This window comes from Tamandua tetradactyla, chromosome 19 (genome assembly GCF_023851605.1).
Source record: "Tamandua tetradactyla isolate mTamTet1 chromosome 19, mTamTet1.pri, whole genome shotgun sequence".
NCBI classification, from domain to species: Eukaryota; Metazoa; Chordata; class Mammalia; order Pilosa; family Myrmecophagidae; genus Tamandua; species Tamandua tetradactyla.
The window spans coordinates 59,590,528-59,607,998 of record NC_135345.1 but is presented as its reverse complement, the minus strand read 5'-3'; the positions used below and the strand labels follow the sequence as shown (position 1 = coordinate 59,607,998).

General features: G+C 33.1%; 1 pseudogene; it reads right to left on the bottom strand.

The window, feature by feature from the left end:
* Positions 1-2,894: 2,894 nt before the first annotated feature.
* LOC143663407 (serine/threonine-protein kinase RIO3 pseudogene) lies at positions 2,895-4,594 on the bottom strand (annotated as a pseudogene).
* Positions 4,595-17,471: the final 12,877 nt, after the last annotated feature.

Genomic DNA, 17,471 nt, shown 5'->3' with positions numbered 1-17,471 from the left:
CACATTTTATAATTTATATTAATTAATATTCAATTTCACAGAATATTTCCAGTGTATCCATGTTAGCATATGTTTTAATAATTTGAAATGTGCTTATACTGATTTAAAATACGATAAGTAAAGAGGCAGATTTAGCTTAGCCACAGCAAAGCTAATCACAAGAGTGTTTATTTGCAGAATTGTTGCTTACCCTTGAAACTGGAAAATTGTAGGCTAAATTTTTCAAATATGTCTGACAACTAGGATTTTTGTCTTACAGAAATGTCTATTTTTATTTTAAATATATTTTAAGTATTAACGATACACTTTGGCAAATTTTGGCATAAAAATCCTCAGTTTATTGGTGAGTATATATACAACTTGAAAGACCTCTGCACTCTTATTCATTGGATAATATTGACTTAAAAATAGTGACTATTTTTAAGGAAAAATAGTCTCTAAAGGAATTCAATCTGATTGTCAACATGAAATTCAGTAGAAAGTCCATCCTCAGAGTGAGTCAAAATATTAGTCCCTTTGAATTCCACCGACAGATTTTTGCTTGAACTTCTGTGACCATTTAGAACTTTTTTATTTTCCCAATTCCACAAAATAAGTGAATATTTAATAATATCATATGAATCTTTGAAACCTTCTCCTTTTTATTTCAAAATATTCACTGTAATTCTATTTACCTTTAGAGAATTTTGTTGTCAATACAATAAAAAGGGAGTGAATGATCTTGGAAATTTTCCTGTCAACACAATGAAGCAGAATATTCACCTCCCTTTTTCTGGGGGAATTTATATTATTGTCAATGCTTTCTATTATCACATTAACTAATCGGGGAATCACTTAACTGGGTTTTTCTTATAGATTCAAAATGGACCTAAGTCCATTTGCTTGTTTCTAGAAACATGTACTGTAGTGTCTTGCATGTAGTGTGAAAAGCTTTTGTATTTTAAAACAGATTGTTCATGGCCCAAATCTCTTTCACATCTGTGATGATCTCACTCTAAGTCTTTATGATACAAGGATGCTCATCCAAGCAATGAATTGCATTATAGAAAAGAACTGCACAGTTAAAGATTATTTTATCTACAATATAATTATGGGAGGATTATTTTATCTACAATATAATTATGGGTTTGTGAAAGGGCACATCTACAAAAAAGACAAAATGAACGAAAAGCATATACAGAGAGTATCAGATTTTGGCAAACATACCCAACATGTGGGCTTTCCACCCACTTATTAACACCCAATATTTTTCAGATCTTCTGTCTTTGTTTGCTGAAATATATCCCTTTAAAATTTAACAAATTATATGCCTTTGTTAGATCTTAAGAATCATGAGACTAACACTATTTGAACCGTCCTGATTTATTTTTCTTTTTTTGATCTCTTAGTTTTTAATTATTTAAAAAGCATGTTTATAGCACACTCCAGGAATGCCACACAACAAAGACTTGCTTCTCTGCCAGAGCATATTAGAAAACAAAACAAAATTTTAAATATTTAATGGTTTAATGGTTTTAATAGTTAATGGTTTTTAGATAGTTCTCTGAAATTTCTGTAAAGCTAATAGTCACCAGTCATCTAATCTTTGTTTCAGAGTGCTAAGCATTTCAGAGATGTAATGAATATCTACCTCAAATCACACTTCTCTGAAATGAAGCAAAAGCTTACAACACAAACAAAATTAAATATTTTTCTAGAAAGAACATATTTGCATTTTAAAATAATGTTACAGGAGAAGCTTTCAAATTTAAGTGATGTTTAGGTTTTTACTTCCCATTATCAGACAAAAAGTTTTGGTTTTAGTAGTTCCAATCTGATTTCAGTAGTAGACAGAGTCATGACATTGTGGTTAGTGAGCTTCAGTCCTAACAAAGATAGTGGGAAAAGTGCAATACTTGCTTTTTTCTTAGAAGTAGAGTCCAGCCAGCTCTGAAATTATTAAAAGTGAAGTCAAATAGTTCAATTAGTTGGTTAATTTGGTGCCCGAGTTGCTTTATATAGATTTTTCCTCATTTGTTTATTTAATATTTTTATTAGCTTGCCATATTTCTCTCAAAAATCAATAAATATATAGTCTGAGTGTAAAGTAAACTGAACTTTGTTTCTTTGATTTCATTAAGATTTATCAAACATGATTAAGTCTTATATTCTGTCCTTCCAGAAAAGTTACATTTTCATTATAAATGTAGAGCAACTACATCATGAGTTACATCCTAACCATTTTATATGAAGTAGACAAGCTGAAAGTTAATTTCTTACATATTTATCTCTTTCAGAAGCCCATGAAGCCTTTCCTTGGATTCAAGTATGAAAAAAGCAGAATTAAGTTCATTTTCATGATATACCAATACAACATTACTTAGTTCTATTTCTGTCAGGCATTCTGAAATCAAATTTCCATTTATAATACCTACTAAAAGAGAAGAAATTTTTGTCTGCAAAAATAATTGAGAAGGGCTAACTTTAGGCTGACAAAATATCAGAGAAAGATGTATCACAAAATAGGGAGGTGAAAAAAGCAAATAATTCATAATAAAAACCCTGTCTCATAAACACTTCTGTCCCTTCTTTCCACATTTGGAAATGTTACCTAAGTTTTACAAATTTTCATCAAAACATTTTATACCATAAATCATGTAAAATCAGGTCTATTTCAGCTAGATAACATTTAGCTATCAAAGAATTATATTATTCTGTTCATAAGATGAGAAGTTGTAACATTCTGTTTTTTCGATGCTGAAACATCTGGCACATGGGTTTCAAGAAAAAACAAACACACACAGAAGCAACATTGTACAGTCCTTATGGTTATTTCAAGTCACCCAAAACTTCATTTGCCATTGGCAGCTGACAGTCTCCACTGTGTTAACACTGAAAGGCAGTGGGGGCTAGTATTATTCTTCATACAGCACTGGCTGGACCTCCATCATCTTTAAAACTGAACAGCCTTTCTTCATTCCTCTGAACATGACCTTCATTCATTTTCTCCAAAGCTTCTATTTCAGCTAAGCAATCAACTTCATTATCTGCTGAGATGTTTAAGCCTGAAACAGCATTGATGAGTTCTCTTTCATCAAGGGCTTCCTTTACTCCTTCTTTCTGGAAAAACTCTGAGACATTGCTGCAGTCTCAGAATAAGAACTCCAGGCTTTGGGGTTGGATTGGTTCTACAGACTGACTGACATCAATCAACCAGACCCTTCCAGCATGCCACAGCCTGTTATACTCACTGAACTCAACATGTACAAGCATATATTCATTATATAACTGCTGCATCATATGAAGAGTTTGATAGTAGGCTTCTTTTACTTCTTCATTATTGAGTTTTATTTCTTTTAATTTAAGGGCTAGAACTTGATCATGGCCAATAAAAGACCTAACTAAACTGCATTGCTTGAGCATTACAACTGTTGGCCACAAAATTACAGCTCTGTATTCTTGTCAGTTTGTACATTTCTTTTTCTGCCCACATGCGGATGATCTTATATGGATTTAATTTGCTGAAGCGATCTTTAAACCTGAAATCATCTGTAATAAACTTATCACAATTCTTAAACTCATTAAGAGTTGTTTTAAATTCCTTGATGGCATATTCTGTAGGTATAACTTTACTATCTTCATTTGCATCCTCTCTTCTTCCACCATATGCACGAAAGACAACAGATTCCTTTCCTGTACTAATACAGCCAGTGATTGTCTCCAACATTCCAGAGTTGATCATTTTATACACAAGTTAATGAGTCTTGGGATCAACTACTTTTTCTGCAGTAGAATGCGCCTCTCATGGAGGTGGGCACTTTGATGTTCTTCTGAATAGGCCCATTGTTTTAAAGCATTGGAAACATTGTTTTGTAGTTTTAAATAAATTCCAATTTCATCTCCCAACTGAAACCCAAGTGCAAAATTTTCCTTTCTTGCTGTATTCTTTCTCCCACATACTACTTTATCATGTTTGGTGGTAATGCCTTTTCCTTTTCCAATAAAACCCTTTTTTGGAGTATGGACTGGTTTTGCTGGTATGTACAGATTGTCACGCGTATCCTGCAAGTCAACCTCATTTTCAGAGCTATCACTGTCTTTATAAGGATGCACTTTTCAATAATTTTCAAAGGAAATGAAAACTTTGCTATTTCCATTGAATTTTTTTTCTTCATGCCTGAGCTGTGCATCATATTCTCTGTCAAATTCCATTTGTAGCATCTGAGCCAGCATTAGGTTGCAGGAGGTGTCAATGCTTTCTCCAGTAATAAATGGTCCTTCAGCAACAGTAACTTCAGGAAAGGCAGCAGCTTCTTCTTCTAATTTAATTCTTTAGCCAACTATTCACTCCTAATTCACTATACGTCAGGGAGCAAGATATTACATTTTGAGGGGTAGCCCATGGACACTTTCTGGGTCCCCAGGCCACTGCAGTCCCGGGCTCAGAGGACACCACTCTGATCCATGGGGGGAAAAAGCCAGCGACAAGAATAGGACACAGAGGTGGTAGGACCGGGAAGCGGAGTCCGCCGAAGAGGAGCCAGGCGGCGGGGCAAGGGCGACCGGCTGCTGGTGCCGCAGCTGAGATGACAGATGGCACCGCCGGCCGCCGCATCCAGCTAATTTATTTCTTTAAATTCTGAATTTCTTCTATGTTCCATTCAAATTTTATTGATGTTAATTCAGTATTTTATTGGCTATAACCTAAATGAGACAATTTGATCTCAACCAAACTACTTGCTATCAATATTGATTTTATATATATATGTATATACATACATATATTCATATGTATGTGTTCCACACACCTGAAAATGTAAATTAAAAAAAAAATCTTTCAATGTGTCAAGCAGTGTTTTGAATGCTTGCCATAAACTGCCATTATTTATACACCATCTAGAGGCTGTGGCTATTGTTCTCTGTTTTGTGTTTCATCAATGGAGGAAGTGAAATATTAGGTGATCATTTAAAATGTACAATGTCACACAGTTTGTAAGGGATAGAGCCATGTTTCAAATCAATGTCCTGTGCCTTTAAACAGTTTGGTATTGAAAAACATGTGTGTTATTCTTATAAAATAACAGATTTTAAAAGGAATTCAATGAATCAGTGTTATTTTAGGATCAAGAATTACATTGTATTAGGTGATGGGCAGATCACTTAACAAATAAAAGGACCACTTTTCAATTGTTTTCTTCTGCCTACAATCTCTTATCTTAAAATGCATTCAGAACATAAGCACTGAAGGTGAAAGATGGAGATAATAACTCAGAATTGCTTTGAAAGAAAAATTTCATAGAATGATGTAATATCATGTAAAGCATGCATGAATGTATTTTACTGTCCCTAGACTAGAGACAATACTAACCACAAGGCAGGAGAATGTCTGAAAGATGTTTATACACCATATTATTAACTTTGTTACAGATTGGGTCAATGTAGAGTGGGAGTAAGGGTTGAAATTTTCTTTTTATTTTCTATGACTAAAAAGTGTTCAATATTTTATAAGCAACCAATCCACTTAATATTAAAAATTTAAAAAGTAAATCAATGAATATAAGTGATTCAAGGGAACATGTTAAATTCACATGAGAATCTAGGGGTGTCAATATTTTTATCATGCTCAATAACGTGTTGTTAATGTTCATTTCTATTTGTTCAAGTCAATCTTTATTAATTGCCTGATTTTTAAACAGTTTATTTTATATATGCCTTTTGTACAATTATTGATATTTTGGCATTTATTTGAAGCTTTTAAACAAAGTAAGCCATTTAATAAATATGTGATTTTCTACAAATTAATTTATCTGTGGGCTTAAATATCCTTATCTGTGAAATACAAATAATAAAGAGTATTTACCTCACTGACTTTTTTTTTTGTATGCTGAATGGCGGGGCCACATTTCAATATTTTTCCATGTGAGTATCTTGTTATTGCAGCACCATTTTGTCGAATTTCTGTTTGTTTGCTTGTTCGCTTGTTTTTTGGGAAGTGCATGGACCAGGAATTAAATCACCCGGGTCTCCCACTTTTACACTATCACTGAGCAACCTTTGGACCTCTCACCCTCATTGACTTTTGGTAAGAATAAAAAGAACTAATATATGTAAATCTATTGATAGATTTTCTGATAAATGAGAAGCTATAATAAATTTGTTAGTATGCAAACAAAATTAATTTTAAAATTAGTTTTATAAGATACTACAATGTTATAACATTTTTTAGTTTGCAAATATTTTAGTTGTTTTCCACTTTGAAAATCATAGAATCTGTTATAATGATGCTTTTTACTACTGCTTATAGTTTTTACAACTGAATTGTTTTCTTACCTGACTATGCCGTTGAATGTGCTCTATAGGATGATAAACTATAGTGGTGACAGAGCACATCTTGAACATGTTCCTAACATTTTAACCCAGAATAATGCCTGCTCATTTATTTATTTATGTTTTTCTTAAAGAGGTTTATTAAATTTTCTTAAATAGATATTTCTCCATTTTCTTATATTCTTAAGTATATTTTCAGGCACTTTAAATGTTTAGATATTTCTACAATCACAGTTTTCATCAATCCGATGACAAGACAATGCAAACTCAAGGAATCTCAAAAGTTTATGTATGGTATCATGTGTATGTATGCATATATGTACTTATGTATGTTTGCATGCATGCATTTATTCATTGTTTATGTAGAATATTAAAAACGAGAATAGCAAATGAAGAAAAATTATTAAATATGTCACAAAATAGATTAATTGAATATAATAGAAAATTGAGAAGTATTCTTGCATTTATATTTTTTTAAAAATGTTTAAAAAATCATAATCGTAAATTGAAAGATAGACTTTTCAATTCATGGTCCTGGAGCTATTAAGAGCTCTTTTTCTTGGCTTGATATTTTTATTGATATATAATATATATATTCACATACCATGTAATCATCCAATGTGTAAAATCAGTGACTCACAATATCATCACAGAGCTGTGCATTTAGCATTACAATCGAATTATTTTTCTTTTCTGTAAAAAATAACATACACAATAAAGCAATACATTACAAAGCACACCACAGCAATTAGTTGTAGAACAGATTTCAGGGTTTGGTCTGGGTTACAATTCTACCATTTTAGGTTTTACTTCTTACTGCTCCAAGACACTGAAGACTAAAAGAAATATTAATATAATTATTCAGCAATCATACTAATTTGTTGAACTTTACCTTCTCTGTGTAACGCCACCATCACCCTTGATCTTTCTCTCACTATTTAAGGGTATTTGGGCTATGCCCATTCTAACTTTCTCATATTGTAAAGGGCTGTTGATAATATGAGATAGAGGGGGATGGAACTAGTTGATGTTCTGAAGAGGCTGGGCCCTCTGTATTTCGGGACTTATCTGGTCTAGGGAGCCACCTGGAGATTATAGGTTTCTGGAAAACTACTCTAGTGCATGAAACCTTTGTAGAATCTTATATAATGCCCTAGGTATTCCTTAGGATTCTTAGGAATGGTTTTGGTTGGGGTTTGGCAAGCTATGATACATAGCAATGTCTAAATGAAGCACACATAAGATTGACCTCCAGAGTAGCCTTTTGACTCTATTTGAACTCTCTTAACCACTGATAGCTTATTTGTTGATCACAATTTATTTTTAAAATATTCTTTACACATTTGATTACAATATGAAACACATGAAAAGAAAGCATATTTTGTTATTACCAGAATAAAGTTATATAGAAATATAAAATCTATTTATTATTTGTGCTTTTCTGTCTTTTCAAAATGTAAATAACTTTTTCCATTTGATTTGGCTTAGGTATGATTGTGACTTTTTTTTTTTTTTGCATGGGCAGCACCAGGAATCGAACCGAGGTCTCTGGTAGGGCAGGCAAGAATTTTGACACTGAGCCACCATTGCACTGACCTATGATTTCTTTATGTATTGGTTTTTCTCTATTCACTTCTTCATTATGAAAATTAGTGATAGATTACTTGGTACATCGAATTCAATAACTCTAGTAAAATTGTGAAATATACCTTGTAAAATTAAAAACTAACTTTATTTGCTTAATTCAATCTGTGATTTAAAAATTCCATCCCGTCTGACATGTAGATATAAAGTACTGTTTTCATTTGTTGTTACTTTTTAAAAAATAGTTCACTAGTGCTTTTATTTTCTAAAATGAATAATGTACAATCAACTGCATACATTTAAACTGTGCAATTTGATGGGTTTTGATGCATATATGCAATTGTAAAATCATTGCCATTATCAAGGTATAGAAAATTTCCATCACCACTAAAAATTGCTCCTGCCAATTTGTACCTGTGCTTCTGACCCATAAACCCACTGAAATACTTTGCATCACTATAGATTATTTGTGAATAAAAAGAGCTGTAGATATTTGTGCCCAAGTTTTGCGATTGATATTGCTTTGAATATTTTTGGGAAAATATCTAGGGATTAAATGTCTGGATCATGCCATGGGAATATGGTTATCTTTGTAAGAAACTCCCAGTTTTGCCATTTTATATTCATGAAAGAAGAGGTTAAAAGTATCAAGTGCTTTATACCTGACCTTAGCTGACATTTGATTTCTTAATTTTATTTATAGATAAATTGTGCAGATAATACAGAGAGTTCCTATATACCCTCATCCCTGCTCCCACTTTCCTCTACTGTTTACATTTTGTAATCAGCTATTGCTTTTGTTACAATTGATGAGCCAAAAATTATTATATTATTATTAACTTAAGTCCATAGTTTACATTAGAGTTCATTCACTGTGCTGTATAGGTCTGTAGTTTTTAACATATGCACTGTGCCAGTTTGAAACTGTTGTGTACCCCAGAAAAGCCATGCTCTTTAATCTTCATTCAGTATTTTTTGAGTGGGATCTTTTTATTGTTTCCATGGAGCTGTGCCCACCCAATTGTTGGTGGTATCTTTTTTATTAGATAGTTACCATGGAGATATGTCTCCATCCATTCAAGGTGTGGTTGCTTACTGGAGCCTTTTTAGAGGGAACAATTTTGGGAAAATCTTTAGTGTCAACAAAGTTTACAAAGTCAGAGCTCTTTGGAGATGCAGAAGGAAAAAGTCCCTAGAGAAGCCTTATGAAATGAGGAGGGAAAGATTTCAGAAATCCCAATGTGCTTCCCAGCTGACAGAGTTGGCCAGAAGCCAAAAACCCCAGGAAATGGCAACCATTTGCCTTCCCAGCTGACTGAAGGGTTCCGAACAGCAACAGCCTTTCTTGGGGGAAGGTAACTTCTTATTGTTGACTTAATTTAGACATTTTTATGGCCTTAGAACTGTAAACTTGTAACTTAACAAATTTCCTTTCTAAAAGCTGTTCCATTTCTGATATATTGCACTCTGGCAGGTTAACAAACTAAAAACATGCACGATTTTATGTATCCACCATTAGAGTATCATACAGAAAAGTTTCAAGATTTTGTTCTTCACATGCTCAACTCTCCCCTCTCCCTTCTGAACTACCAGCAACCATGATACTTTTGTTGTCTCAAAAATGTTATCTTTTCCATAATGTTGCATAGTTGAAATCACACAGTTTGAAGTTATTACTGACAGGCTCCTTCCACCTAGCAATATACATTTAATTTTCCTCCATGTCTTCTCATGGCTTGATAGCTCATTTCTTTTCATCACTAAATAGCATTCCATTGTACAAATTCACCACTGTTTATCCATTCACTTGTTGAGGAACATCTTTATTTTGTCCAAATCTTGGAAAATTATGAATAAAACTGCTATAAACTTTTGTTTGCAATTTTTTCTGTAGACATAAGTTTTCATCTCATTTGGGTTAATACTTAGGAGTGCAATGGCTTCATCATATGACAAGACTATGTTTAACTTTTTAAGAACTACTAAACTCTTTTCCAAAATGGTGATAACATTTTGCCTCTCCACCAACGATGAATGCGAGTTCTAGTTGCAACACACACTCAAAATACTTGACGTTGTCAGATTTATGAATTTTGACCATCCTAATAAATGTTTAATGACATCATGCTTTAATTTGCAATATCCTAATTTCATATAATGTTGATCATTTTGTATGCTTGCTTATTCACCATTGACTTATTTTGTTTTAGCCAATTTAAAGTATGTGCATTGGTATTTAACTGTGATTTTAATTTGCATTTTGTAATGAATGACAGTCTTGAGAACCTTCTCATAATACATCATCTGCATATCGCTTTTTGTAAATTGTCCAATCAAATACTTTTGTTTACTTTTAAATAGAATTTTTATCTTTTTAATTGTTGATTTTTTTTTTTTACTAGAGAAGTTGTGGGTTTATAGCACAATCACAAATATAATATAGAATGTCCATATACTACCCCACCACCAACACCTTTTGTTTAATACCTTTTGCACTGGTATAGAATATTTGTTACAACTTTTTTTTTTCCTACATGGGCAAGCACTGGAAAGTGAACCCAGTCTCCGGCATGGTAGACAAGAGCTCTGCCACTGAGCCATCATTGCTGGCCCATTTGTTACAATTTTATAATTATACTTTTAATTAGAGCCCACATTTTAATTTAGGGTTCACTGTTTGTATAGTGTGTATCCATAGACATCTTTAAAATTTTTATTGTTATTGTATATAAAATATAACATTCTTCATTTTAATCATATTCAGATATGTATTTTAGTGCTGTTAATGGCATCCAAAATGTGCTACCGTCACAACCATCCATTACCAAAACATATCCATCACTCCACATGAGAACATTGTATATTTTAAACTTTCATTTAGCAATTCCTTTTCCCACTCATTCCTTATATACCTTTAATTCAGATCTTTACTGTATGAGTTTTCAAGCTGTAATTGTTTGAAAACTGTGATCTAATACAATATTTTTTCCTTTTGTGCCTGTCTTATTTCATTCAACATAATGTCTTCAAGGTTCATCCATATTATTGCATGTATGGGACTCCATTAATTTTTACTAGCTGAATAATATTCCATTGTATGTGTATAACGCATTTTGTTTATCCATTCATAAGTTGATGGTCACTTGGGTTACTTCCATATATTTGCAATTATGAATAATGCCATGATGAACACGTTTGCAAATATCTGTTCAAATCCCAGCTTTCAATTCTTTCAGAAATATACCTAGTAGTGATTGCCAGGCCATATGGTAGTTCTATACTGAGGTTTCTGAGGAACTGCCACAGTGTCTTCCAGAGTGACTGACTATACCATTTTGCATTACCACCTGAATGAATGCATGTTCCTATTTCTCTACATCCTCTCCAGTGCTTGTTATTTTCTGTGTTTTTTTTTTAAGAGTAGCCATTCTAACTGATGTGAAATAGTAATGCATATTGATTTTGATTTGCTTTACCTGATGGCTAATGATACGTAGCATCTTTTCATGTGCTTTTTTGGCTATTTATATATCTTCATTGGAGAGATGACTGGTCAGTTCTTCTGCATATTTTAAAAATTGGATTGTTTATCTTTTTGTTGTTAAGTTAAAATATTTATTTTTTTACTACTTGATATTAATCCTTTGTTGGTTTCCAAATATTTTCTCCCATAAGGAGGTGTTTGCTTTACTCTCATGATAAAATCCTTTGATATGCACGTTTTTAATTGTGGTAAGGTTCTATTTTGTGTATTTTTTCTTTGGTTGTTCATGTTTTCAGGGTAAAGTGTAGAAATCATTGCCAAATACAAGGTCCTGATAATGCCTCCCTATATTTTCTTTTGAAAGTTTGATAGTTTTAGCTCTTATATTAAGTCCTTTGATCCATTTTTGATTGACTTATGCATATGGTGTGAGTTAGGGGCCCTCCATTTTATTGTTGCTAATGGATATCCAGTTATCCCTGAACAATTTGTTGAAGAGACTATACTTTCTGAATTGAGTGGTCATTGCTAAGTTGTCAAAAATCAGTTTGCCATAAATGTGATTTTAGAGAATTCCATTTAATTTCATTGATCTATATGTCTGTCCTTGTGCCAGAACCATGCTGTTTTTATTACTGTGGCTTTCTGCATAAATTTTAATATTGGGTACTGTGCATCTTCCAATATCATTCCTCCTTTCTAAAATGGAGTCATCTATTTGGCACCGCTTACACTTCCATATAAATTTGACAATTGACCTTTCAAATTTCATTCATTGCAGCAGGCATGCCTCCTAGCTGACTGCAGATGTAATCAGCAACAATGAGGTTCATGTACCATTGGCTCATGTCCACAGCAACAGAACTAGGTGCCTTCACCTGACCAAGTTGACAACTGAATCTAACCACCACAACATGATCTAATTACAGAAAATCCTGTAAACCCCACAACAAAGTGAAGGTGGTTGAAATTTTTATTGAGATTGCATTGAACCTTAAATAGCCTTGATGAGTATTGATACCTTAAACTTAGTCTTTTGATCTATTAATGTGGAATAGTCTTCTATTAATGTATGTCTTTATTTCTTTTAACAATATTTTTGTAGTTTTTGATGTACGAGTCTTTTATATGCTTTGTTAAATTTATTCCTAGATATTTGATTGTTTTAGTGGCTATTGCAAATGGAATTTTCTTCATGATTTCCTTTTCCAATTGCTCATTGCTTGTCTATAGAAACACTACTGATTTTGGGGTGCTGATCTTGCATACCACCAGTTTGCTGAATTCATTTATGTGCTCTAGGAACTTTGTTGTGGGGTTTACAGGATTTTCTGTAATTAGATCATGTTGTGGTGGTTAGATTCAGTTGTCAACTTGGTCAGGTGAAGGCACCTAGTTCTGTTGCTGTGGACATGAGCCAATGGTACATGAACCTCATTGTTGCTGATTACATCTGCAGTCAGCTAGGAGGCATGCCTGCTGCAATGAATGATGTTTGACTTAATTGGCTGGTGCTTAAATGAGAGAGCTCAAGGTAGCACCACCCAAGCAGCTCAGTATACCTCATCTCAGTACTTGCAGCTCAGCCCAGGCCTTTGGAGATGCAGAAAGAAATCACCCCAGAGAAAGTTGTTGGAACCCAGAGGCCTGGAGAGAAGGCCAGCAAAGATCATCTTGTGCCTTCCCAAATAAGCAAGAACCTCATATGAAAGTTAGCTGCATTTCCTCTGAAGAACTAGCAAAATAAATCCCCTTTTATTAAAAGCCAATCCATTTCTGGTGTGTTGCATTCCAGCAGCTAGCAAACTAGAACATATGTCATCTACAAAGAGAGACAATTTTGCTTCTTCCTTTCCAATTTGGATAACTTTTTTTTTTTTCTTGCCTAACTAGTTTGGCAAGAGCTTTCAGTACAACACTGAGTAACAATGGTGATGATGGGAATCCTTGTTTTGTTCCCAATCTTAGCTTTCAGTTTTTCACCAAGTAAGGTGTTAAGTGTTGACTTTTCATATATGTCCTTTATGATGTTTAAGATGGTTCCTTCTACTATTGGTGTTCTATATGTTTTTATCAAAAAAAGGTGTTCTATTTATCACATACTGTTTTGGTTTACTAAAGCTGCCAGAATAAATATAACAGAAATGAATTGGTTTTTTAAAAGGGATTTATTAAATTACAAGTTTCAATTCTAAGGCTAAGAAAATTTCCAAATTAAGGCACCAAGAAGATGATCCTTTAACTCAAGAAAGGCTGGTTAAGTCTGGGGTTTCTCTGTCACATGGGAAGGCACACAATGACATCTTCTGTCCCTCTCTCTGGGCTTATGGCTTCAAACAGCTATCTCAGCATATCCAAGCATCAGTGTCTGAACTTTGCCCAAACTGTTCCCCTCCTAAAGGACTCCAGTAAGCTAATTAAAATCTACTTTGAAGGGTTAGGTCACATCTCCATGGAAACAACCTAATCATGAGGTCCCAGCCAACAATAGATCCTCTCTCACAAGATTGGATTAAAAGAACGTGGCTTTTCTGGAGTGCATAAGAGCTTCAAATCATGTTTTTTTGTGTGTGTATGACCCAACATATGGCCTGTTCTGGAGTATGATTCATGTACACTCGAGAAGAATGTGTGTTCCTGTTTTTGTTCGGTGAAGTGTTCTATATATGGCAGTTATGACTAGTATTTTTAGTGCATCAATCAAGTGCTATTTTTCTTTATTGATCTTCTTACTAAATGTTCTGTTCATTATTGAGGGCAGTGTTTTAAAGCCTTTTACCATCAATGTAGGGCCATGAATTTCTCCCTTCAAATGTCGGTACTTCTTTCACATATTTTGGACATCTGTTGTTAGGTGCATATATATATATATATATATAGTATATAGTTGAATTATTTTCTTTTTCTGTATATGAGTGTATTTATTCCTCATAACATTTTTGACTTATTGTGTTTTTTTTTTTTTGCACAGGCAGGCACCAGGAATCGAACTCTGGTCTCCGGCACAACAGGCAAGAACTCTGCCACTGAGCCACCCACCTAAAGTACTGAATACAGATTAAAAGAAAGAGTTGCTCCCAAAAGATTGGATCAGGATCAAAACATGACTTTTCTAGGGCATATAATCCTTTCAAACCAGCACTATATGTGTAATTTTTAATCCAATTCACTCTAATTATTTTTCTTTATATGCATATCATTTTATTCATGTTTCATCCTGCATGTCCTCATATTTTCTGTCATTTGTATTTTCTTTTGTGATTTTTATTATCATGGAATTTGGCTTGCATGACCATGGGATGTTGGCCAGTACAAATTCCTTAACAGCAGGCTGCACATTGTGAACTCCAGGCAGGTGATGTTAATTTCACAAGAGAAAGTTTGGTGGTTGAAATAGGTAGAAATTCTTCTCTCTTATTGCTGAAATCTTCAGTTATCACTTTAAAGGCCTTCAATGATTGAATGAAAAGACTTGGCTTTTGCTGAAGGAAGTCTCTCTTTGTTGACTTTTGTATGTAATCAACACTAGGTGCAATAAACTAATGATTCAATTCCATCTACAGTCACCTTCACAGTACCCATCAGGCAGTGTTTCCTTGATCAAACAAATGAACACCTTAATTTAACCAGTTCACACATGAAATTAAACATCACAACTTCCTATGTGCTGGTTGGTTCAGCCTTTTAGCCACAGTTGCACCTGATGTGGAATTTGTGGTCTTTTATGTCTCCTAATTTAGCTGAGAATGTAGCTTGTATCTTTTTTATTATCCTTTATATTCTCTGGTTTTCTGGATAAGAAGTGAGAAAATAAAAAACAAATTGCTCTTGTTCCTATCAAAACTGAAATTTCTTTTAACATTTTCAATAAAATATGCATTTAACTTTTGATATATATGGTCATATGGTTTCTGTACACTTACATATCATATTCTGCAATACTTTATATTGAAATAGCATGGGAAAAAATACCAAATATAGGGATATTCTATTTACTCACATGGGCCTTTTATCATATATGTGTATATGTGTATAAGAGAGATTTAAGTTTTATTTTAAAAGGAAGATTTCATCTGTACACATATATAGTATTATTGGCATTAAAATTAAAATATTATATATACTATCACAATGCAAAACAGAGTATATACAGTAACCTGGAGAGATAAGAACCTCATTAACTATTGGCAGTTAATGAACATGGTAATTGTGTTTTTTAATCTAACTTACAATAAATATTTTAAATCTATTAAATTTACAAACTTAAAACCCCTCTTTTTCCCTTCTCTCACTTCCTTCATACCACTGTTCTAATTAATGTAGAATTTATTATCGACCACAACATCTCCAGATTTCAATATCATTGCATTGTAAGATGTTGCCTCAAATGGAAATGTTGTGTTTGAAAGTATTTATCGGAAAATTAAATGACAGACACTGATATATGTACAAATAAACTTTGTAACTATGATTACTTTTGCCTAGTTTGAATGACTGTTGCAAAAATTAATAGCTTGGAAAATACTTCAACTCAAGTTTGAAAAGAATAATTTTCTAATCTATTATGTCTTCAGAAGTGAGAAGACAAAGATAAACCATTATTGGTAACATTAGAGCTAATATATATTTAATATATATTTATATTTTGTATATACATTAAATATTTTAGAATAAGGATGAAAATTATCATAATACCTTATGTTTATTTTGAGCTAATTTTACTAGTAAAAATCCTGGAGGTAACTATCAAATTTAGATGCTTTTTATTCACAATATTTTTAAAAACTTCACTTCCTAACAGAAAGTTACATAGATATTATTTATAAATTAATATTATTCTGATGAATAGAAAATATAAAGTAGCATGTAATTTGAATTAACAATAGCATAAATTCAATCCTGTAAATCACCTATGCTGATGAAGCAAACAGAATGCCATTATCTTATCATAAGTTACGAATAAGAATATTTCTGGAAAAAATATTTGTAATTTTATGAATACTGCATAAATACCATTTAACAATGAAGAGTTTTGAGCTCAGAGAAGACATGAATACATATAAACAGGTGAAGGATGTGGAGCTTTCACCTCAATTGTAGATACTTGGATCTAATTAAAAAGTGGGAAAAGATCAATCTAGTCCAAATTATAAGGATTCAAAAATCTTTACTCCTCTTAAGTCCATGAAGGTTATTCTAAAACTATATAACTGTTTAGAAACCTAGGAATTAGGTCACTTTGGTGCTGTGTGCTAGGCTACACAGCCTTCCTGACTGTTAGAGATTGAATTATGTCTCCAACAAAATGCATCTTCAGATTCTAAGCCTGGGTCCTGTGGGTTCAAAGTGTTATTATCACTGAAAATGTTCCCAAACTGAAAGAGGATGAGACTTAATCTAACCTGATTGATGTCCATATGAACAAAAGAAATGGAACACGGAAGAAAAAGTCCCAAATGAAAGCCAAAGTCAGCAGGGACCCAGAAGAGAAAGCAGAAGACATCACCATGTGATGGGAAATGCAAGAAGCCCAAAGACTTCTGGCCAGCCACAATGGTACTGACCCCTTGAGATCTAGCTTCTAGCCTCTGAAACCATGAATCAATAAATTCCCATTGTTTGAGCCAACCCGTTGTGTAGTGTTTGTCATAATTGATGGGAAACTGAGACACTGACTATCTTGTTTGGAGATTGGGAGAGAGTTTATGTTCTTCATATGCCCCACTGAAACTTTATTCTTGTAATAAGTCAGTTTGGAGGAATGGGGGGGAAGCGATAATCTTTTAAAGAAGCCAGAAAAATTTTACTTTTTTCTGTTTATCCCAAAATAACATAGAAAAAAAGTCTTTGCTACTGAAGAAATAAAAGAAGCATGTTTATATGAGAAATTAAAATATATGCAATAATTTGCAAAATTATTGAATATTCATGAGTATGATTCATTCTTTTAGTTTATAACAGATACTTCTTCAGGAAATAAAACAGTTTCCAGACATTGTTGTCTTGCCCTCCTCCTTCCCTAGGATATTAAGTAAAGGAATTAAAAATACAGCCTTAATTTCAGAATTCTATTTAGTATTTGGATATTATCAATGGT